At 37.0% G+C, this 25,889-nt stretch overlaps 1 protein-coding gene across 7 annotated transcripts in view; it reads right to left on the minus strand.

Moving 5' to 3' along the window:
* FTO (FTO alpha-ketoglutarate dependent dioxygenase) overlaps positions 1–25,889 on the minus strand; it is a 230,151-nt gene that overhangs the window by 137,230 nt on the left and 67,032 nt on the right. The gene's annotated exons all lie outside the window — the stretch shown is intronic.

Consider the following 25,889-nt stretch of genomic DNA (forward strand, 5'->3'; position numbering starts at 1 on the left):
AGGATGTATTTGCTGGCACCTTCCATTAGAAAATATTTACACAGAGTTTTCTTGTCTGAGGATTTTCTAGTTGAGTAAATGATCCTCATGGTCTGAAGGGCCTTATATGGGATATTCTAATCATTGGACATTCATCAGTGGTAATTTCCCAGACTACTGAGAATTCAGAGAGCACTACTAATACTCCAACAAAACACATGAATAATCTGCAAGCCAACATAAAACTGCCTAACTGTTCTGGTTATTGACTGAGAACTTCCAACATAAAATCAGGATTTTTAAGTCAAACATAATGTCTGTTTTTAATTAAAATATAAAGAATAGAGAATTTTATGAAAGATGTGTCATTTTTGTAGCATAAAAGGAATGGAAACTCAAGTTGCTGGTGTGAAACCATTGCCACAAAGATTATACATTCTCCTCTACCATTATATTCAATGGTGCACATCAAAACTAAACATGTACATAACCCAATTATAGAGCAGAATGCTTAAAGTCAGACATATGCTTAAGCTCTATATACAAGTCTACATGCATTAAAATGTAGGCAGCCCTGCCTCCCTTTGAGGTATTCACTGCTGACAACAAAGGATGAATACCTGACTTGATAGATGAGTAGTTTGACCTAGAAAAACCTACAGCGAGTAGATCACTTAGACATTTCCAAAGAAACTGTAGGTCTTGTCTGCACTAGAAAGTTGTTCCATTTATCTATACCTGTGGAGCTAAAGCAATACATTTTCTAGCTATATGAGTTTAAAGGTCATAAATTAAACCAGGTTGAGTTTATTTGGAAATAACCATTACCTGTATGCCTATATAAGCATATTTATACCAGGGTCTTGAATCATATATTTAGGAAAAAGGAATCCAAAAAGAAGTAATGACCAAGTAATTTTTGGTTACTCGGGTGCACCACAACTGAATGAATTTCCAATTGAGGAAAAAAAAAATCCTTTTTACTGGATGATTTAATGCAATTATGATGAGTCTCACTAAGATTTTCAATATGTAATTACAAAGTAAAAAATATAAAAAGATCAACACTTTCAAAATATTTTTGCTGCCCTAATCGGTTTGGCAATGTTCTAAAGGTGAAGTATAACCCATCTCATCATGAAAGAGCAACCAAACCACTTAAGATATTTGGAATAAGAGTGGCTTAGCATCGTCAGATGTATGGGTGAGTGAAAGGTTACCCTTCAGCCACATTATCCCAGAGCATGGCCCCTCCACCTCTGAATCATCAATAGCACAAAGACCGAGGCAGTCCTAGCATGCATAGTGGATTATATGAAGTGTAAAACATTGTGGGGGAAAAAGCTTTTGAAAGAAGTCAGGAAAAAGAAATCACGCTTGCAAGAAGATCCAGCTGACAGGCCAGTCCCTAACAAGTGAATATGTTTGAAAACATTGTGAATGCAAGAAAAGAACACGCCTTTTGTCTCCAAACCTACAGTGTGTCTTTACCCCAACTGTTGCCTGCATGGCTGAACATATGTTTTCTGAACAAGAACTGAAGCAGAAAGTGTTCTTTGTTATAATTCACTCCTTTGTATACACCTCCCTTTCTCCATTTTGGTCACATGCAAACAGTAGTTACACTGAACACTTAAGTTCTGAAGGACTGCACAGCAGTGTATGCTTCAGTGATTATCTCCTGTTGCTGAAATCAGTTGAGCTGAGATGCACTACAAGACTCACTTGGCTAATCTGCACTCTGGACAACTTAGATTTTGCAGTGCTGAATCACGCTGAATACAACCTACACATGCTTACTCAGCCAGCAGTCTGAATTTTCATCATCAACAATTACGTGCAGATCTAATAAGCACTAAAGAATTATACAACAAATGATTTTATGCATTCATAAAAACTCAAAAGAGTACCCTGTAATTTTCTTAGCATCTCCAAATTAACATCATCAACCATTATGAATAATTTAGGGTGGAGGAAAGAGGAAAAAATGATGGGCTTCAATGCCAGAAGTAGGTAATACTATCTCACAGACACTGAAATGAACTGTAGTTCAAATTAAATACTAATATAATTTTACTGATTCTAATGAAATAATTCCACACGTGAGGCATTGTTTTGACTCATCTAATTTATACTGAAGCTCTAATATGCTAAGCTACATATGAGCTTCTCTTAAAACATTTATAGATGCAAACTTGTACCAAAATCTCCAAACTAGACTTCTGCTCCTTGTAGCACTTAAAAAGCAGACTGGAATCTCTAAAGGTAACAGCATTAATCACCAAAAAAAAAAATGTTTTGAAATATCCACAAGCTATGAAGAAAAACTGAAAGCAGTAAGTGCTAGAGTTAGAGCTAGATTCTGAATTCATGATTACATTTTTATTTGTGACTACCTTTTAGTATTCAATTACATCACATTACTGATTTTCTTGAACAGCACATCTCAGTACCTATTTAGTATGGAAAAGCCTAGAATATCAGCATTTTCCCCCATCACTGAAGCCACTACCTGTTGCCATCAAGCTACTTAGTCACAACACCTTTTAACACACTGTCTAGTAAAATATAGTTGTGCAGAAATTTAAAGTGTATTTTCAATGTCATTAGTTTTATTGAAATAATTTAAAACACAGAAAGCCAAGTTACAGAATGGGTTAAACACTACAGAATGAAGAAGCTGCAAGCCACAATCAAATGAAACAGCAAGCCACATGTCCAGAAGTGCCTGTGGGCATGCTTTGTCTAAGACACATGCCATAGCAGAATAGCAATTTAGTACATATGCAAGATAACCACATACAGCTGAATCATATCTTCAAGTGACATAAGGGGTTCAATGCCTTTATCATCCTCACAGCACTAAATGCACCAGGTCTGTGGATATCCCTGTGAGAATGTGATTCTCACCTTTTTCTTTTTTTTTTTTTTTTCAAAAATGAAATTTTGTCACACTCAGCTCAAGTAACAACTTCATTACCCAGCCTGTGACACCATGGAACACTGTTGTGAAGATTTAAAATTCATAGTCATTTAAGTGCAGTAGTGATACCAGCTGTCATGGCAAAACGGACAGAAAGAGAATTGAGATCACACTGCTGGGAAGAACATTGGAAATAAAACCAAAACAGAGCCTGCTACACTACATGTATTTAACGTATGGGGAATATGACATTGTCAAGCAGCAAGGAGAACACCACCAGACATTGCTAGTAGTTGATCATGACACCAGCATTTGGAAATACAAGTTTTTGGAAGCTATGATCCTCATTCCTCAACTGAAAACTAGGCTGTCTGATTTCAATGCCTTCCTCTCCTCCAGCTTTGTTACAGTACATAACTATATTTTACATCAAACCATGTGCCAGATACTTCACATATAGGCCATGAAAATGTTGATGATGTGCAGGGTAAAATGTGCAACAAATGCAATGTTCTAGCAAATTTTAAAAATAGGGGAGATGACAAAGGAGAACAAACAGAAAAGCCTACTAATTTAACTTATTCAAACAGTTGCCCAAAATATCTACCATCACTATTCTGGATTGAGTACCCACACTAAATTTTGATTCCTCCTGAAAGAGCAGGAACTACTTACTCCTAGTTCACTTGCATTCAAAGCACGTTCAGGAATAAAGTTTTGCACGTCATTCTGACTTATTAGACCATGAAGCCACATAAATCTGTAATATATATATGCCTCTTATATATGGACACTAATTTTCCATTACGAGTGATAAAGGGGAATATATCTTACTAGTATATAAAAGCAACACAAATCTTACAAGAAAAGAAGATAATTGCAAAATTACAATGCTAAACTACAGTTAATATGTCTGATCAAACTTAGCATCCTTTAGGCTCAAAAGAAAACTAAACTACTTTTTTCCCAGAACAAAAAAGTAAAAAAAAAACCCAAAAAACACAAACCACAGCTCCTCTTAAACTCCTCTTAATATGAATATTAAGCTCCTTTTAATAAAAATATTAAAACTCTGTCTGATCCTATATGTATAAGCCCATGTTTGCCATATCCAATATACACACCAGGATACCACACACCTGCAGTTATGTTTCATCACACTCCACTTAAATTCAGGAGAGAGCATCATGAATCTGGAGTATTAACCCAAGGAACACTTAATGTGTTAATGACAACTATAGGCAGCTATTGATTATTCTGATAGAGCTGTGTTCAGTAAAGCACTGCTACAACATTGAAGAAGACTGAATGTCCAACTATTTGAAAATTTCACTATATCAAAAAATATTATATAGACAGTTTTCATTAATGTGACAGCATGCAATCAGGGAAAATAAACTTTAATCCTCTGATTCATGTGTCTAACAAAGAAAACTGTGGGATCACTAGATCACTGCAAACATCCACACACTGATTACATTCTGAAACAAAAATCATGTGCCACAGATTCTGGCAACCCAACAGAGATGACATGTGCTTGATGTGCTCACAAATTATGACAATACAATTTGGAAAACAGACAGCACTGTTACAACTCAGACACCCCGTAACAGCACATTCTGTTACCCTGCACCACAACATTCCCAGCTCCTGCCTCACCACTCACCAATGCTTCCTTCTACAGACACCTGAAACAAGATCTGGGTTCTCAAGTTCAGCTGCAAAGTCCAACTTAAGAGAGAGGGTCAGAGGTGCCTGACTAATCACCTCTGCACTCTTCCAGAAGGAACCGTTAATCCACTGGTAAAAAAGCAATGTCAAGGATGTATTAACACAAACTGGCTGAGCATCCTTAACAGACACACACTGAGTACATGCCACAGAGGAGATGTTCTCTACTAACGCAAAAATAGCTTTTGTATCTCCTGGATTGCTGCAGAAAGGAAAAACAGCAGTTTGTGGAAAAGGGTTTGACCTGTGTTCTCTCATACAAAAACTTCTGCCGTTAAAGATACATCATGAGGAGCTGTGCCAGAGCTCTAAAAATCTCCATGTACTGTCACTGTCTACCTGCTTTACCATGATGCTACAGGGCAAATCACACTTCACAGCATTCAGAGCCCACACATAAGAGCTAAAGTCTGTGTGAAAAACCATCCAAACTACTAATGTGGTATATAAAAACATTTCTCTTCTTAAACAGGAAAACATGTCATTTGATAAACTGGTGTCTCTTCTCAGCATTTGAATTCTGGAGTTTGTGCTCCTTATTTTTTTCCACTTTTAAATTATTTAGGGTGTCATTATGAGATCTTTTTATGTGTACCAAAACAATTTCCAGGGATAACTACATTCCTCTGGGTAAAGGAAAAAAAAAGCTAAAACATTTCCATTAGGATATGGACTGCTTTTTAACAATATTTGACTATTTTTCCCTAGTCTTTAACTGCTCTGTTGTCAAGACTGCATGCTGGAAGACTCATATTTACTGCAGTCTTAAATGTTATACATTTTTTTTTTTGTTTTAAAAAAAATGTTTCTTAAATATTTATTAACAGAACCACCTAAATATCGAACTACCACTATGTTCTTGAGTACTAAATAATCTTTTAAGGTTTGCAGATTTCATCTTGTTTACAACTAGTCAAACCAGTTATTGCCATACTAGAGAGATCACGAGATATAATAAGTTGCTCTTACTAGAGATGAAGTATAAGAAAATTAAAACCCAAGACAAAATGTCTCTGTCCAAAGCCCAAGAGCATAGCAGTTATTCAGAGGAAAAGAAGTATTTTGAGAAGCATTTGTGAAAACTTGTCACAACATTTCTATCTTAAAATAGAGCAACTAAATTCTATGAACTTCAGTTCATACTGAAGAGTTTTCATCCTGGGCAAAAAAGAGAGATATCCCCCCAAAATAGCTCTATTTTTGACACAGTGCAGCACTTAAGAGCATGACTTCAACTTTTTTGAAATTATTTTGGCCTACAAAAACAGCTAAAAGTGTTAGCCAAAGACTATTACCAGCACTGGGTTTGAAATCATCTAAAACATTGGGATTCAGGGCAAATGCGAGATAATCAAAACAACTTGTAATATTTCAATATAATTCTTCCTCCATAGATCAGTGACAGGCAGAAAAAAAGACTTCAAATTCCTGAAGCCATTTCAAAAAGCTACATTTTGTTAAGTTTTAACTGGTTAAAAGCACTGAGCCTACTATTTTAATTTGAAAGTTTTCGAAGGCTTAATTTTAAACCTCTTCAACACAAACAGTAACTGGTAAATTGTTATGTAAAGGGTTTGGGGTGGAAAAGAGCAGTTCCAGCCTTGTTTACTACTTTTAGGATCTCAGGAACAGAAAAATAAAAAGCTTCTCTATTTTTGTATTATTTGAGGTGAATCTATTAGCTCAGCTAAAAAAAAAAAAAAAAAAAAAGAAAGAAAAAATATTACAGGTCAAAAGAACAAAATGACACACAAAAATCCATTGCCAAACTGGCTTTCGGTTGGATGCACAAGAGTAATACTAAACAACTGTGGTATGGAGACAAAATATGCTTTCTTTAGGACACTTTTACAATAAGTTATTTAAGCCTTGTGAACAGCCTTGCCTTGCACCCACCCCTCACACATTAATGAAAACAAAGGGGGCCCATTTACATTGTAACCCCGCAGTGGGGTTAAGCATGTGACCTTAAAGTATGGTGCTCTTGTGCTCAGTGGAAAGGTTCTTGACAATATAAACAAGAATTACTGCTGTTAGAGAAAGGGAAGACAATTAAAAACAATCTAGGATGCATGTTGTACAGCTGTTCAAGTTTCAGCTACGTCTGACCCCTAAAGATGCTACGGGTTTCGCTTCAGAAACTTAAGCCATTTTAGCTTTATTAAAGTAATCCTTCAACAAAAACTGAATTCGTATGACAAACATGAGGTCTTATATGAATAACACAATGAAAATTATGTATTGCTGGCAAAACATGCCATGGCTGCAGTTAAAAAGATGTTGTGGTCTGCACATCTCTTTCCAATACTTAAGCTCGCCAACAGCTGGGCAAAAAGGAAATCTCTGTAATGAATGCTAAGAGAACCTGTTGAGAAAACAAAAAACACTCTTCTTGAAACAAATGAGACTTTGACAGGTCAAATCACAATCAAATCTGTTTGACAGACCTTTGTACCCGGGTGAAAAAAAAAACCAACAACTGGGTGATTTCAGCAAAAAACTCTGCAGGCACAGTGGCCCAAAATAGATCAAATTGCAGGACTAAACAGCCACAACTCTTTTTTTAAGCCTAATTTTGGATACCATTGATTCCAAATGCAATAAAGACAGGCTGCAATTATGGTCAGTAGTTTCTTTAAGCATGCCTACAAATTTTCTAATAATCAAGAAAATACTTAAATTTTAAAGAGAAAATGACGGAACAATCTTTTTTTCCATCAGTCGCTACAACTAATTGCCCTAATATTGTCCTTAAAAAATAGGGTTAGAGAAGAAAAACTTCTGAGAAAATAACAAAGATCTTGGCTAAGTTTCATATAACCACAATTTTCCTGGCTGTTTGATCTTTGTACAGTCAGCATAAGCCACTGAAACTCCTCCACAAATGAAAGGCATTCATGGGAAGCCATCAGAAAGCATTGCTTGTCCTCTGGGACCCAGGACAATAAAAGAAAAGTTTGTGTCTGCCACGTGGGCCTACAATTCAGCTTAAATGAACAAACCATTGCAATATCCTTCGGCTTTGTGAAAACGATACTTCCTACTTTTTTGGAAGAAAGGAAGTCATATATAAACAGAACAAAGGGAAGAGGCAACACAAGTAGAGCCTCTCATAATAAATATTACAGTGAAAGTTTTGCTCATCAAACCAAGATTAAAAACATATTTTAATCTCCCAAGTTTTATGCCTTTGATGTATGTTCAAGAGGAAAGCTTTTATATTTTGTAAGATTTACAACATTTCTAGTGGGAATAGCTTTGTATTTCAGTTTTTTCCCTCTTTCTGAAATTGAGAATGTATGGGATTGATTCTATCCCTTAATGCTGTGTCATATCAAACACTTCTGCAGAGAACAGAAGTTAGGATGTCCTTTGGACATTTTTTTTCCTACAAACAGGCTAGTGTTCTACTGAACAAAGCACTGCAAAGTCATTATAATGGTGTAATGGTATGCAACTATGCAACTATCAAATACTTCTTAAAATGCCAGCTTTCCTAGACCACAGCGAAGTTCAAACATTTGCACTAAACTCCATAGCATAGAGAACCACTAAACTGCATTTCCTTGTGCTGCTAGAATTAGGAGAAGGTTGTATAGCTTCAGTAGAAAGAACAGTAATTTATTATCTGTAATTTCACCACTACATGCCCACAACAGCCTGATATAACACACAAAGCATTAATTTTCAGAATTACAACACACAAAGCATAAACTTTATGCATCAGGGGCTCCCTTTATAACATCTTCTGTTGAGTTCTGCACAATTTTCTTGACCTCCCATTCAACCTTTCTGGGCAGCTTTTCTTGTTCTTCCTTGATATAGCACCCATTACTACGACAAAAAGACCTGCTCTTAAAATCACGTTTTCTTGCTGTAACACAGTCAAATAGCTGCTCATTTCCGCAACCTGAGGTGAAGGCAAAGCCAAATATACTAATGATCCCTGCAGATGGCATGAGGTAAAACAGCTGAAAGTGCCAGTGTAAGTAACAATGAAAGACTGCTCTCCCTGGTTTGCAACACTCTTTGCTTTTTGCTTTGGTTTTATCTACCAACCATTGCTTAGGAAGTATGGTTTTTCAATTTTCCAAGTATAGTTTCACAAACACAGAAGTCAGAAGAGCAAAGATGAAAGTTGCCAGAACTGTCATTTTTAAACAACTAGTACAGTGAAGTTAACTGTGCTGTATATTGGTAAGACTTAGTTTAACAACATTTAAGGAGGAGCTGTTAACTTCAAAGAAATATGAAACTACTATGAAACAGTTATAAGTGAAGAAAACACTGGGCAGTAGATAGGTGTGTACTTTAGGAAGCAGGAAGGAGGAAATGGGTGAGGAGATGACAAAATCTTCCTAGAGCTGTGGCAACCCCTAGAGTGCTGATCCTCTCCTCTTCTTGTCATTTCAAAGGTACATGGACCACATGGCTGCCTTTCCAGAAGCCAAATCCTTCCAACATCTTTCCAAGCAGCCCTGATCAGACCTTTTGATTTCAATGATGCATAAAAGAGATGCAGAATGTTGCCCAGAGATGGCAACTTGCAGATAAACAGGAGGAGGCAGAGATTTCATGGACAGCAAGAACCCACCACAGCAGATTGTGTTTCTTAAGGAAAATAAGTGAAATGATGTAAGAGAAGAAAGGGATACTGTACCACAAAATTAATATAGATTTTAACTTAGGAACAGTCAGGAAGAGATAATTCCAAAACTCTTAGAAAAACAATAATAAATTTATAATCAATCAGAAGTGCCAAAGCTGGAATTACACCAAAGAAACTTTGAGGAGCCTGACAGGGAAGACAGGTGTCTTGTCAATAAATACTGTGCCAGAGAAGGTTCAGGCACAACTTCGTAAGTCATTTGCCCAAAGCAAATAGCAAGCAAATGAAAGTGTGAGGAATAATAGGATTCTTGTCTCCTATTCTCCATTTCCCTTCACGTTGCCATATGGTATCCATATCTGTGAGGATAAGCAGTACTTTGTACCCTGGTGTTTCAGTTTTCATGACACTTTACAAGTCTCATTGCTCGTTTCACCGCTTTCCATGAGCTACTCCTTAATGACACCCAGCCATTGCTTCCTTTGCTTTCCCGTAAAAACAACATACTCAGGAAATAATGAATGTATATTTGTCTCTTTTAAGTAACTGCAGCTCCGTTTTAACCATTTACTTTGCTATAAACTTTTTAAAGAGAGCTTTTCTTTCTACCCTACCAGAAAAAGAAAAAAGAGTGCCTGTATACCTTAAGGGTCACAATATATTAATAATCAAATGTATATATATATATATAAATAATGTCTCATAGCCTCACTTCTGAGCTACAACCTACATTAACTCCTCTACCTCAGCAAAGAAAAAGTAAAATCACAGTGCAACAACTGAGCACTCCATAGTTCATTTTGGCTCTTCAGCCCAAACAGAAATATCCAGTGACTGGTATAGTTCACAAAAAAAGACTATCAAATTGCTACTAATGGCAAGTTTCTACAAAGCATAGTTTGCTAGAGGGAGTTACTCAAGTAGTTGTGGAAACAAGAAAGAATTGGCCCAGAGAATAGGAGTGTAAGCTTGTCAACAACAGCATCCGAGCCTCAGCTGAAAGAACACCTGAAAAGGCAGAGCTGTTTTGTCTCCTCTGATGAGCACAAATAGTGAACTCAAACCACTGCTCAAGGCTGAGCAGTTCAGACAATGTAGAGGCCAAGGAGTCACTGGAAGGGAAGAGGAATTCTCCAGAACTACAGAGGCCAAGACCACACCTCAGGTAGAAAACAAACCAGCGATGAACCTGACTCAAAGGGTTACTTTTTGGCAGGGACTGTCTCCTCCTTATTCTTCCTCGGTGCTTAACCTTGTGCACAGTCTGGATCAGAGAAAATTCTGCATTTTCCTGCATGACATTAGGCTCTGAAGCAAGTAGCAAAACTTATGTTTAAGCAACAGAATTGTAGACTCAACATTTTGACACACTTTAAGGCAGGCCAAGGCAAAGCTTCTGAAAACAAAACATTGTTCATAATAAATTAGGAGAAAGGAAATTCCTGGGAAATTGTAAATCTTTCACCTCTCCCCAAAGCCCAGATTTTCACAGAATTTTAGAGTCTATTCCATTCACAGACCATTGCAACTCTCTGGAAACTATCCTAAAGGCTAACTTTTTCCCTGTGGTTAGAAAAGTGTTTTCAATGTGTGCTACAACATGGTCTAGGAGTGACATTCTAAATTTTTTCACCTTTCCATGATAAACTTGAATATGAAAAACATATACAGAAATCCAAGTTAGATTTTTTTTCCTTGACAATACAATAAAATTAATATAGCAAAGGGAAAAGATTCATCACTGTTCATAAGAATTCATTCACCCAGGGAATTTTTTCATCTGTCCTCTCCTTTACTTAGCTAGACAGAAAATAGATTTTGCTGGCTATGTTTAATTTCCACAGCTGTCACTGTGATCTAAAACATTTATATTGGAGCAATCACATTTATCCTCAGGAAACCAGGAACTGGAGTACCAGTTAAAACACTGGATAGGCTATCTGCTATCTTCTGACCCCAGTGGTGTCTTAGATTTAGAAGCTCTACTGTGCAAATAAACAGTAAATATATTTTTGATTAAAATGTATTTGAAAAATGCAATTAAACAGCAAAAATGCAATGAAACTGCAAAAGTTGACATGGTTTATATATGCTTATTGACTGGTTTACTACACGTGTAAAGCAAAAGTAGGTGTAAAATGAAAACAGGATATAAATAATTATATATTTCTGATGTTCATCTCCAAGTGTATTTAAAGTAGCGTACTTTGAATGCCTAGTAATGAATTTAATTGTACAAATTCTGATTATAGAAAGAGTTACCAAAAAAGAGTATCACAGGCAACAGATTCATAGCCCTAGTCATAAGTCATGTTATTTACTTAAGCCCATTATGCAAATTTTCAAATGGTTGTTTTTAAAAAAAGATTACAGCACTTCTGCAAATATTTATGGTTCAACCCAAGAAAATAAATGGTTATGGTAAATGTAAGAAGGAATCAAAAATATTTCAGCACACTTTGAAAGAGAACTACCAAAATTCTAATGTACTGTGTATTTGTGCAGAACATAACCTTCAATATGAAAACTGCTAAGTACGTTGTTCTAGCTATATCAGCTAAATCAGCAAACAATTTCTCCATCTTTCATGAAGCAAATCTTATATAGTAAGCTGGCTCTTATTATTCTCATTTAAAGCATTGATATTTATATGTTTAAATTACACCTGTAGTTGTATGTTCTTTCAGTCTTGCTTGCTACCCACGAATTTGTTTCCTTCCCCAATGCCTTTTTTATATTTTTTATTATTAAAAATGGATTCACACAAAACCAATAACAATTTTAAGTAAAAACATTCTGGTTTTAATCAGGCAGTTCATCACTTAAAATTTCACACCCACACACATGCATATTGCAAATGTTCTATCTGCAGACTTTCAGGCTGAATGTTCTGCTACTGTAAGGCCATAACATAACAACTCCTTCAAGAAAGCTGATTCAGAAATGTGTCAGCAGAGAAAAAGCTACTTTTACATATAAAATGAAACTATACATTCATACAGAAGTCACATTTTTAACTAATTGCATCATTATATATTAGTAGCTTACATTTTTAATATTCCCAGAGCAAGACCCTATTAAATGCTGCAGCCAACAAGTTTAGGAGATGAAAATTCAGATCATCATATTAACACCTTCAGTTCTTCTAACCCTAGCATTCTTTGCACTTCCAAGACTCTTTATACTTCCATTATATTTATTCCTATTTCTCTCCCTTGCTTATTGTTACCCCCTCTTTTCTGGAACATATTTTCTCCCAATTTCTTGCTCTGCTCACAAAACCACTTTGACCTTTAATTCTGCCTCCTATCAAACAACTTCAAATGCTTTCAATACATTTTGTGGTGCCAGACTACTCACAGTCTCTCTACAGAAGTAGACTTCATTTCTAAGTGTAAATGAAACTATTAAAATGGAAGAGAAACATTAAAGGCACAAGAAATGAAGCCAGTATAGTATTCAGTATTTGCACTAACCACGGGCCAGCAGTTGAATGGCAGTCAGCACAGAGAAATCATGCAGGAAGCCACAGTGCAGTGTGCAGCATTCCCCCCGGAGCATGGAAAGGAAAAAAGTACCCTAAAATTTTAGAATGTCTCCTTTTTATCCCACAACACAGGGACTAATTGCCCTCAGTGTCTAAGCTGGATTCCTTGCATGCTGGAGCAGAACAAGTACTATTTTTCACCTCTCCATCACAGCAAACATGAAAGATTATGACAAAAGCAAACCAAACTAATCTTAGCACCTCACTGAGCTCAGAGCAAACCACCAAAGAGCAAAGTAGAGAGAAACTCAGCACACACACAGACAGTGAAACACTCAACAAATGAGTGGCTGGACAGGAGCAACTTGCCTCTGTGCTTCCAGTTAGGTAACAATCATCATATCTGCTGTAGAGCAACACTAAAGCAGCCACAGGTTTGGTACGTAGATTAAATGCTTAAGAATTATTAGAATATGTTTCAATTTTCCAGCAGATTAAAGGACTTCATCCAGCAGTTCAGGCATTAAGCCCATTCTGGTAACTGAGTTAAAACAGAGCTTTTATGCACCAGTATAAAAGCTGATGCTGAGTTTGCTTAAAGCAGCAAGTCAGGAGCAGTTATGCCTCTATTAGAAAGTGCAGAGGGGGCTTATGATATCATATCCTGTTACAGGTTCCAAGGTTGGCATCATTCGAGCTGAGAACAATCCACAACCTTGGAACACTGACCTAACCAGATGAGCTGCTCTCCTTCCATTTATGGCTTCCTAAGTTTAGTGTTTCCTTAGCTCTTTGACCACCTCCTTTGACTGTATGCAGGTCCTAAACATTGCAGAGGGCTATGCTGCATTAACATCATTCTCCTGTAGCTGGTTTGTCCCTGTTTCAGGCACCACCAGACAGGTTTTGGAGTTGAAAAACACCAGTGAGGGAACTACTGCAGTTCTTTCATCATGCCCACATTTTTCCAGATTTGGAGTAGGTGGAATGACCACAGCATGAAGAATACCTGGGTGGAACATTTACAGATTTGCAGTCAAGGAATGTGTTATGGTCATTTTTACAGAAGGGAGCAATGCCAGTGTCACAGCACACTTTGGTAAACACTGGCAATTGCTGTAGGCCACTGTAAAGGTTTTGCAGTTGGACAAAGTAACTCAGAAAGCCTGGACACATAACTGAATTCTCCTGGAGCAGTGGGAATGCTTACACAACCCCATAAATGTGTGAAAAACAAAACAGCAAAAATCCTTTGGTGCTTCCCTCTCAATCAGCTCCAGCATTTTAAGGAACACAGCTGAGAACAACACAAAAAAAGTATGGTATTTCAAGAAAGGATTGAAATATTAGGGCAAGGGTAACTTCTGCACAGCCACAGCCTTTGAAACAACTGAAGGCTTTTAATATAGCTCCTCAGTTCTGAAACCACAGTGACTGGGATACAGCTGGCAGCTGGACAAGAATCTCTGCAATATTTCCACATCACCTGAAATGACAACCATATATATTTATACCTAATAAAATGTGTGTTTATATGTATACATACACATATATATTCACACACATTTATAATCTTTAATAAATCTTTCCAAAAAGGCTTAGAATGAGACACCTGTAGGTATCTACTTTTTCACAGGCTTAAGTAGGGAATACCTTCTTCCATGTGCTTTTGACTATGCCTCTTCTGGTTATGAGATTTTCATTATTTTTAAATTGAGGATTTCTGGAGGAGCTGTTCAGTGCAAAGAGGACTTAGATTTTAATGCCTACAGCTTCAACAGACTTGGGCCCCTAAGGAGGAAGCATGCTCCTCTCCTCTCTCCACCCCAAATTGTCTCCAAATAATTTTCAGATAAAAATGAGAATGAAAAAACATTTAGGAAACAAAAAATCACAGGAAAAAACACAGAAAAAAACCCCAAACCCAAATAAAATAATGTACCTTTGACCTCTGGTAATTCAAATAGAGTGTTAATCACCAAAGGATTAACACCCTACGTATTATAAATAACATAACCAGTCATCAGGAAATTATAACACCCCATATAATCAAGAAACACTGAAGTCTGTAATGGAACTATGCCCAAGCAGTGGGATGAGAAGAAGTAAGATGAGAAACTTTACACATTGTATCAGTTCAGTGAGATTCTGCAGCTTCAAGCATTATGGAGGGCAGCTCAGTACTTATATAAGCAAATCTCTTTCCCTCCATGTGTACATGTGGCTGTATATACATACATATATATATATGCATATGTGTGCATCCATGTGCCATACAAGCACACCAAAAAATAATTCACACATCTTAACCACTATAGGCATTTTTAATACTTTTTTAAACCTATGCGTATATAATTTTGCTGGGGTTTTTTGGGAATAATTTTATGTTTGCTGAATCAAAAGCAAATACTTTCCAACATACTTTAAATATCTTTCTGCATTCAACATAATTACTTTTTGTTTAAACAACGACTATTTGCCCCTTATTCGATTCTGTACTATAAGTCAGTAGCATATTAAATTTAGTATTATTACTGCACAGAGGTATCAATTAAGAGAATTCTATCAAGACACTATGTTTTTAAAGGGAAGGAGCAAAAAAAAAATCAAAGAAATCACTACCCACAGTATTTGGCTTTGAAGGAGACCCACACCCCTATTGTCTGCCATCTTCCCCATAACCACTTCCCACTTGCAAAGCCTCTACATCCTATTTTCTCTCAAACCACACCACTCCTTTTTGCCTGAGAACCTTTGCCATCCCTTCCTAATCTTTCTCAATCTCCAAAGCTTTTCCTGCCCAGCTGGTTTTCTATTCCCACTGTACCCAAAGGTCCATTCCACCCACACACCCAGTTTCAAGTTTTCCAAGCACTTCTGCACTCACTTCCAAGCTCCTGTCCCAGGAGTCCTCACTCCCCTTGCCGTTAGTGCTGTCCTTGTGCCACCAGAAGGGCTCCTAACCCTCTTGCCATGTTTTTACTGACTCCTGGCACTTGCTCCCACTCTTCCCTTGGCCAGCTGCAACTGCTGCCCTGATTGCTTTGTTAGCCCTTACCTCAACAGGTGTTTGAAAGAGTAAGTAAGTAAGTGAGCCAGGTGAAGCCAAAGAGATGGCAAGTAGAACTCACCCAAAACTTACTGTTTCCAGCTGTGCCTGTGCCTTGCTAATCAACCTTGCTAATCAACCTCCTCCTCTAGCCAGACAGGAGGGTTCCATAGGGCCACCATCCCAGCATTTCCCCAAGAGGAAAATGAGGCCTTTTCCTTAACATGGAGTACCTCATGAAGAATATAAAGAACAACTTATCTCAAGAAAGAACAACTGAGTTCAAATGACTTTAACTTGTAATAGTATTTTCTGCTGAGACTCAAAGATCAGTGGAGAAAAGATCCACATTCTCACAACTACACTGCATTAGTTTACTTCTTCCAAAGAACAATAAAAGAATGTAGGGTCATGGAATTTGGTGACATGTCTGCAAGCAGGCAAGCCAAGGTTGGGCGGAACATGGACATCTCTTCCCATGTATAAAAATCTTGAAATTAGATGGGGATACAAAAAAGAGTAGACTTTCTCAGATTGAGAAGCCTTTACAATCTAAACTCCATTAGAATTTCTCCTTTAAATCTTCAGTGAAAAGGACACACTCCTTCAGTTCACTTCTTCCCACTGCAGAATAACTAGCAAATCTTACCTTTTTCAAACCTGCAATAAAATCCCACAGAATTTCTCCAACCCTGTGTTATTCCACAACTATGAAATACAGTTTCTAAATGAAATACACTTTAAAGCTGTACCATGAGAAAAAGCACAGCTTAATTAAGTTAACTAAGCTGATTAAGCCATGCTCTTTCACCTACTACAGGAAGTATTTAGCCCTGGAGCCATCCTAAAGGCACCTCGCACATTGAATGACATGTTTTTCAGAGATACTGTATATATTTAGTCACTGTGGAAGGGGAAAAAGCAAACACCCTATATGTCAGCATGCCAACAAAAGAACAGAAGTATCAGCTGATAAAGCAGCTGTTTACATCTCATTCTCGTCTGCAAGGTAGGTATTACATTACAAGGGAATAGACAAAGTTAAGAGAACAGTACCCCACCGCCTCCGATCTGACTGTTACAAAATAATTTAAGTAGGAACACTCTTCAAAAAATTCTGATCACTGATATTATTACTGGGATCTAAGTTTACAAAAAACTCAGACAAATAAACTGAAAATTGAATAGAGTACAGAAGATTTTAAAATAATTAAGAATAACCTTTCTCCTTTATTGTATTTAAATGAGTTTATATAATTAAAAGAATTCTTTAAAACTTTCAATCCTTTTAAAATCTATAAAAGCAATTTCTAAAATAAAGACATAGCTAAGTAGCAGTATTCTTATCTCAGCTTTTGCTGGTACAAGGCTGCTGCTCTGTGTCTCATAAAGATTTCTGGCAGAGTGAGAAAACCTGGTCAGTATCAGAGTCTTTCCTGGGACCTGTCTGAAGTGTCGACAAGCAGCTAAGCTGAATATTAATACACTCTCCATCATCAAAAGCTGTTGCATACCCAAAGGATGAAAAATATTTTAATCAGCTTTCAGCTTGTCTAGTAGAAGTCAGTTTATTCCTATGGGATTATACATCTATGTGCTCAATTTTTGTCTTCGCACTCTCTCTCCATACATATTACTTTTGAAACTAGCAGCAAAGAGCCTAAATCTGCTGTTTTGTTGAGAAAAGACAGCTAATGCTGTGATTCAATTACAGTATTTTACATTTAAGAAGAAAATGTAGAAGATGAAAAGCAAAGAAAAAACTTGAGAAAACAGCCCTGTTATCAAGTTTTTTACCAGTAGGATTTCTTAAAGGAACCAGTGGGACTTTTTTTTGTTTTGTTCAACATTTCTGCAAATTTTACTGGTTCATCTGTTGTCTTACCAATCTTTTCTTCTTCCCAGTAGATTCCTAATTATTGCAAATTCACAATTCCTTTAGCGTAACAACCACCAGTGGAATTGACCCATGAATGTATAAATGTTTTATAAACATGTATCAAGTATGTCCTACATGAAAACCAACAGAAGATCAGTACTGGAAAAATGTTTTGAAGAGCCTCGACTGTACAAGTGTACCTACATGGCAACCTCTCCTTTCTCTGCTCTTTTCTCTGAGAGACAATGGCAGTCCCTGTAAAGTTGCATTAATGAAGATAACACCCACAGAAGACTTTTAACAGTGAGATATATTAATAATCCTAATTCTGTATATTTTCAATCCTTTCAAAAGCATCATAACATTTCAGACTAGAGCCTAGTCAGGATTTTAACTGGTCTTTGCTTTGAGTATCTACATAAATGCAATACAGAACTAATTTCATCTTGCCTCATCCCTGCTTACTGGGGCATAGATGAATTACCATTGGACATGCAACACCATGGCACTCTTTCCTCCTGCCCATAAGAGAAGACATGAAGAAGTGCAAGACTCTGCTGATTTTTAGATTTTCTGTCACCTCACAGAAGTCTAGAAAGTACAACCTCTGTGTGGTAACTACACAGCATCAGCATAAACTGGTTTGTACAGACTAATCTTAAAATAATTTCTATCATCTATCAGCAATGCAACCAATTGTTAGTTTTGAGCAAGGGAGTGAATTCTGTGGTCCTACTACTGCAAGCAATTTCAGCACAGAAATTCCTATTTCATGAAATGGAAGCATGACATTGGACAGGAGACTGAAAGGACCACAACGAGTTAACTTACTCTGCCATGTGTCTGAATTACAAAAAATGTCTTATAATTCAGTTATCCAAGCTGAGTCCCACCACAACATCACAAAACAATTGACCTTCTAGCTAGCTGGTGAAGCTCTAATCCATTAGCATGTAGGACACAGCTTGAAGAGCGAGCTAAAATGTAATTATTAGCAGTGTATATATGCATACATATATACACAGACACATAAAAATAATCACTTCAGTTTATTACACAATGATATTGATCCCTAGGCAGCTAGACAACATGAACTGATGCACTATGCCCAGCTATTAACAGTGCACTTTGTAGATCACTGCATGCTAAGCACGGAGCTGGATTCATCTGGAGCACAGCTCCACCGATGCCATTCCTGTCCCCCAGCAACAATCCAGCCTGTTCTCACCATCCCTTTAATCATTCTACTGTATTACAGAAATCAAAATGAGTCCTATGAAAATCAGTCTGATTGTGACAAACAATCACATTATTTTACTGGAATAATTTAAAAGATTTGCTACACTTAAACTTTGTATTAGTGCCCCTGTTGTGAGAGTTCAGATTGACTAGCAGTCCAAGGAAAACTGCCAAAATCTGATGTTCACTTGTAACATTTGAGAAAAGCCAGTAATTATCTTCCTAGTGCAGAATAGTAAACATAATATTATATCTACAGCTTCAGGATCATTAAGCAGGAGCATGTGTAGTGACAAACAGAAAGTGCCAAAAAGATTCACACAAAAACTCCTGAGAACTAGACCTAGGAAGTGCCAGGAGACAATCAGGGTCAGCCAAAACACAGTAAGCTCTTTCTTAAACAGACAGAATTTGCCCATCTGAAAAAAAAAAAAAAATTGGACATAGCCAATAGGCAATTGTCAGGTATAGTAAAAATCATTGCCTCATTTAATTGAGGAGGAATTCAAGATCAGAAATTGTCTCCAGCCTAAAACCAAAGTAAGACCTCAATGTTTTGATTGCCAGACCTATTTTGAAAACCACACCTAAGTTACTTGCACAAGTTAAACAGAGGGTCAGTGAAAGAATTAGCACCTAATTCATCAGGGCAGAATGCTCTCCAGAGCAACTTCTGAAGCCAAGTTCTATTTCTTTATGTATGAAATGAAAGCTGCAATTTTAGGCAAAGATAAAGTTACTGTTAAAGAATACGTTACAAAAATACTATTCACCCATGATCTTAGGAATCAGAAGGACTGATGGTCAGATAGGAAAGAAAAGGTATCAATGCAGCAACAGCAGCTTTTCAGAAGACGTCACCTCCTTTGCCTACCAAAGCTATTTGGAAAGTAAAGCAGCTGCATTCTATTTTATAGTGGTTAAAGAGCCACTAAAATACAATAGCAATAAAACCACATTTAGCAACACTAGCTGTATTAAAAAATACAGCAATATAGATGGTGACATTTTAGTCATACTGCCATTTGCTTTCACTTTCATTCAAAATCACAACTTAGCCTAGTTTATAATAATCACAGTACAAATTATTCCTGCCAAACCACTGTAATTCACAGTTTTAACACCAAACCAAATCTTTTTTTTCTGTGTAGCATGTCCATAAACATATATATACGCATACAAATCCATAAGCTCTGTGTCTGATCACTTCCAGAACTGCATAAATGAGAACTAGAAATAATTTTGAATACTGGTAATCATTAATCATTTTCTATATAGCATATAATATAAAAAAATCTAAAAATAAAGATTAATTTCTTTTCAATAAGTAGTATTCTCAGTATTCAAATACAGTCATAGTTTAATACAATCCATACCAGCCCCACCACAATGACTCTGCTTTCACTGAAATCAGATGGTTCCCAACAACCTAGTTCCCATCAACAATAAAAGGGTGGCAACACCAGGTTCTAAGGTATCCTTCCAGGACTGACAGTGGATTCACAAAGATGCAGGAGGGACTATGATCTGAGTTTTCTCCCCCCTGCCAGACCCAGGGCAACTTGCATTCTGATGCTCTCTAAACTCTTCTCCTATGTTTCTCCTGGTTCAGAGAACTGCAAGCAGTTGGCCCCAGTGCTCATTCCCTGTAAATGCCTTTTCTCTAAATATAAGTTTATATGATTCAGAAGTTACACAAAGAAGTTAATTAGAAGCTCCTCACATGTAAAGTCCCCAGTATGGCTGTGTATGTATTTGTGTGTAGAGTATTTACACACACATACAGTCACACTGTGTATCAGCTCTGGTGGTCTACACACTATGGACAAACTTGTAACATATGATAGAGAATCCTGTGTAAGCCACAGTGCTCAGCTCAGACACAGAGATCCATATGCACAATTCAAAAACAAGACTGGGAATAGCCTATCTGCACAATTTTGATTTCTACTGAATCTGGTTTATGCATTTATGCTTTAAATACTAACACGGAGCTCATCACACTTTACATCCAAGTGCAGGTATTTAGTACACACAATTGTACACATCCAAGAGTATAAAAATACAGTGAGGATCACAGAAAGAAGCCCCATTACAGTAAGAGTTAAGCACAAGATAACAGAATTCTGTTTTCTAAAACTGAAGCTTGCCAAGATGCAGCTGTGTGCACAAGAACACCTTCAAATGTCAAACGTGAACTCAGGTGCAAATCCACCTGGAGGGGAGGGCAGAGGCAGGACCACACCATGGGCACAGCTGCACAACCCACCCATGGTCCTCCCACTTGGGCCATCAGAAATGCACCTCACTGTCCCACAGGACTAAAATTGTCCTAAAGCTCTCCTGGCTTATACCAGTTTACATTAGAACCTTAATGTTGTCAGTGTGATATTCCCAGAATGCTGTCGGAATGGGAAGGCTGCCCTTTCAACAATTCCAGTTTGTAACAGAAATGTTACAGTGGTTCATATCAACACAGCTCAGATCTCAACCAGCTCACGTAAGGGTTAAAAATAGAAAGTGCTATCCACTGGTTTGCTCTGATGTTCCTGTAGATATTGTCACTGGATGTATCCTCAGAAGAATTCTATTCAACACCTCTGTCTTTAAGTACAAAGCTGTAGGCTGTAGCAGCTTTAGGAAACATAAGTATCCTTTTTTCTGCTGCACAGTATCTGTGTGTGAAATTCTCTAAAGGGGTTTAAGTATTTACCCTGAACACTATCAGACAGTTTCTAAAATTTTCCTTATCCTGTTGCAGAAACACTTCAAAGAGAATCATAAACACAGTCTTTTGTGCTTTCAGCACACATGTTGTTTTGGAAGCTTAAGTCTGAATTCCCTCAGAATTGTAAATATTTTTTTTCCTCAAAGATGTGCAATACTTTACTTTCTTTTTTTTTTTTTTACAGATTCATTGTGATTCTACTACAGACAACGCTGAAATCTTTCTCCCATTTCTGAAGGCAAAAAAAATATTGGGGTCAAGTAAATAATTGCCAGAAAAAGAAAAGGCAAAAAAAAAAAAAAAAAGGTAAGTTCCAGGATCAGGTTTTGTTATTGTTGTTTAAGATAAAAGATATGTTTCCAGAAACATCTGACTCCTAGTGCACATAAAATATAACCTGCCAAAAATATATTTATTTAAAGGCTCTGGCCTAAACAGATAAGGAGAGCCCCAAAAGATAAGAAACATGGGTAAAATTTGGGTCTTCGAGCTGCCATGTTATACCAACATGTAACAGTTCATTAGGCAAATCCGATCACCCATCGCCACATGGCCTCCAATAAAGTGTGACACTGCCATGTCTGAGCACAACGGGAAAACCAAAAGAGAAATTAAAATAATACCTCAGAGTTCCTGGAATTTTGGCTGACAAGGTCAAACCAATTCAAATGTCAGTTAAGTTGCTATGCAATTTCTGAAAGAAGCTAACCGACCAACCAGCCTGTTTGTGATCCCATTATCTATTTTTTTAAAAATAATTGGTTAGTTGTTTAAAGTGCCAAAGTCTACAAAAGCTAGGAGAATTCCTTGTAAAAGCATATTTTGTCTTAGAGCTTTTCATGGTTATCCAGGAACTGAAATACTCTTGATTTAAATACATATTTAAACCCTCGCTTTAATTTGAAAAAAAAAATGGCTCTGGGCTGAGATTTTGTAGCTCAAGTTTCAGCGTAGACTCAATTCTAACTGTCAGGCTGTAAGCCCCTGACAATAGTGGCTTAGAGCTGAAACTATGACATACTTCATATATAGCAATAGTAACAAATAATGAAATAGACCTCAAAAGGGAAAGAAAAATAATTTTACAAGAACACAGCCATGCTCTCTGATTTAAATTCAGTTGTACAAATTGATAAAAAGCCTGTTATTGAGAGTAACAGTAATAACAGGACTAAAGATAGTTTTAAAAAAGTTTTACAAATCAAGATGAAAGTTGTGCAGAAAGGTATCAGTCTGCCTGAAATGCCACTTTGATCATCATATTTGCAGCCAGTGTGAATGCTTCTGCTTTTGCACCAGTACAAATTAAGAGCTGTGCTGCATTTCATTATCATCAGCTCTATTTCAAGATGCCAAAGAGTGAAACAAATGGAGTAACAATTACTTGTGTTTCAGTTATACCATTAAGAAATTACCTCCTTAAGATCTATGTTTCATTCCTTTAAGTAGTGCCTTCACTGCAGGCAAACAGTTGTGCTGCTAAGTGTAACTCCACTCACACTCTTCTCCCCATTTCAGTTCCACACTTTCTTTCGTCTTGCCAAATTCCTGCATGAATAGGTGGGATTAAATGGAGCCTAGCCTACCTAACATAATTATATATGTTGTGATTTTATACTGCAATGAAATTGATACATTTTAATAATGCCAGTCTTGGCTCTTACCCACTAAAGTCAATAAAGGTTATTAAGGCCAACTGCCATATAAATACATTGCTACATTGCTAAATGGACTCTCAAAGCAGGAAATACAATTTACACCATACAGCACTGTAAGGGCCTTTTTTTTTAAGGAACACTAGATATGTCTAAAAAAGCCTTTAAAAATTCAACACGCAAGTGTAGCCATTTATGCTTACTTTTCATTCCACAAACAAAAATAATTTCATTGATTTACATTTTATTTTTCTAATGTGAATCAACCTAAAACAAAGCAAACAAAAAAAAGACTGTTGGACTTCTGCAGTTCTTACGGATTTGGTGTGGTGGTTACAGATTTTCATAGCTAAAATAAATGTCAGATTGCAAGGTTTGCATGATATCAGACCCTGAGAGACAAATTGTCTCTCCACTGAATCTCAGAACAGCTACAGCAAGACTTGCTCACATCACATGAGATTTCAGCTTTTCAGACTTCTCTTTACCCAGAAAGCAAAGCTTGTACGGTCTTTTTTCAAATGGTAACTCTCCCTTTGAATTCTGCAAGCATTTATCCTGATGTTGCAGGCGATAACGTGTTAATCTTGGATGACTTTTAAAAAAAAAAAACCCTCCAACATATGAATAGCCTTCATATTTTCAAGGGAGGGGGAAAAAAAGAAAGAGAAGATTGGTTAAACTGCTTTGGATTTAATGGCTCATAAATTCATGAGGTAATATTGTGGGAAATGTGATGTTTTATCAGAATGTCATTCAAATGAAAGGTTTAACATTTACATCACAAGAGTGAGCTCTAAGTAAAACTATCCTCAGGGAAAGAAATGCCAGGAATAAACATGATGATAAAATTGTGCGCTTGCTATAATGTACAAAAATATTAAATAAAGCTCACAGGTTTGAAGACACTGGGCTAAACTTCCTGCAATATCGTACTCTGCTTGACAGGAGTAAATACAATTAGGAGAATCAGAGATAATTTTGGAAACTTTGTTTTCTTCTGTATAGCTGCTTTACTGAAAAAGGGGAAAAATTAAAAAAGGCATAGAGGGACACAGAGACTCACTTTTGTATCACTCTAGACACATATATAAAAAAACCACATCAACAGTTGTTCAGCTCACACACAAAGGAAAAATACATTGCTTAAATATTTTCAGTTAAGAAATTATTCTTTTCAAGCAACAAAATTCTTCCAAAACAAGACCAACAATTCTAAGACATTTTCACTTTTACCATTTTACATGACTCTCTCTTTTTTTTTTTAAAGAATCATCCAGCTAAAATCATAAATTTGGAGAAAAAACCCATCAGTTGCAGACTACTGGGTACCTTCAAAAATACCCTTTTGATTTAACTTAGCTGTGGAAGCTAAGCATGCACCAAAACACTGCACTTTTTATGTTAAATTGCTGTTGAATTTGTTAACCCGCAATTGATTTCCTGTGTTATGGAATCTTAGAGATTACGGCTAACTTGGAGCAACAGGGATAATTCTTGATGTTAATGCCACATTTCGATGGGTTTTTATTGAAGCTGTGCCTGGAAACTGCGGCTCAACATTGCCCCCCAATGGCATCCTGAGAAACGCCACAGCACAAAACCTGCGTTATGTCCCCAAAAAACCAGCCCAGCTCCAAGTGCTGAACACAGCGAGCATCACATTTACTTAGAGACTCAACAAAACAGACATTCTCAATTAACATTCTCCTCTGTCTCCTCCAATAGCTGAAATTAATTGTGATTAATATGTTATAAGTCATAAAACATTAAAGCAATTCTTAAAATTTAAATTAGAAGCAGCTTCTGTCTTGGCCCAACATTGGGTTTGCTGATAAATATCATCCTGAGGCTTGTTGAAAGGAGATACACTGACGCCACCATGTTTCTAATTAGAGACACATGGCAATGTCACACCAATTGCAGAAAACCTAACCCTTGAGAGTTCCAGGGTTTGCTGTTTTTCCATGTTTTCAACACACAATGGATATAAAATATCAAACATTCTTGTCTCTACCTCATCTAAGCCTCTGTTACAAGGGAGTAAGTTGTCATTTGAAAGAAAAACAAACCAAAATACTTTTTTTAAATTATAAGGGTCGTTAAAAATGTGAGCACATAAGAACACAAAAATGAGGGGGGAAAAAAACCCACATAAGCAAGTTATATTTTCTCTGCTTTTATAGGAAAATCCAGCATTCACTGATTTCTTGTGGCAGCTGATTTCCCAACTGGAAGTTCCACTTTTCCAGGCGTGTTTCCCTAGTCTGAAAGCAGCCATGGCTGGAGGAGCTCACAACACATTTGAGCAGCTGAGTCACAACATTTCCTGCGAGACTCACAAGAACATTCTTGCAGCACAGCATTTCCAGATCACATCCCAGCCGTAGCTCTGATACAAATCGTGCTCAGCACCCTCAGCTGCAATACAAACTCTTCCAGGCCAACCAAGGGAAATGGAGGCTTTGTGCTGTGACCAGCAGCAGTGACTGAGAAGCAGCTCCGGATGCAGACAGAGGGAGATGAGCGCTACGGGTTTGCCAGCACAGCCCCTTCTGAGTGCAAAGCCAGAAGCAGGAATGCTGGCAACTGCTTTGAAAACTTTGACAG

This window comes from Lichenostomus cassidix, chromosome 11, assembly GCF_008360975.1.
Source record: "Lichenostomus cassidix isolate B80296 chromosome 11, HeHo_3.0, whole genome shotgun sequence".
Taxonomy (NCBI): domain Eukaryota; kingdom Metazoa; phylum Chordata; class Aves; order Passeriformes; family Meliphagidae; genus Lichenostomus; species Lichenostomus cassidix.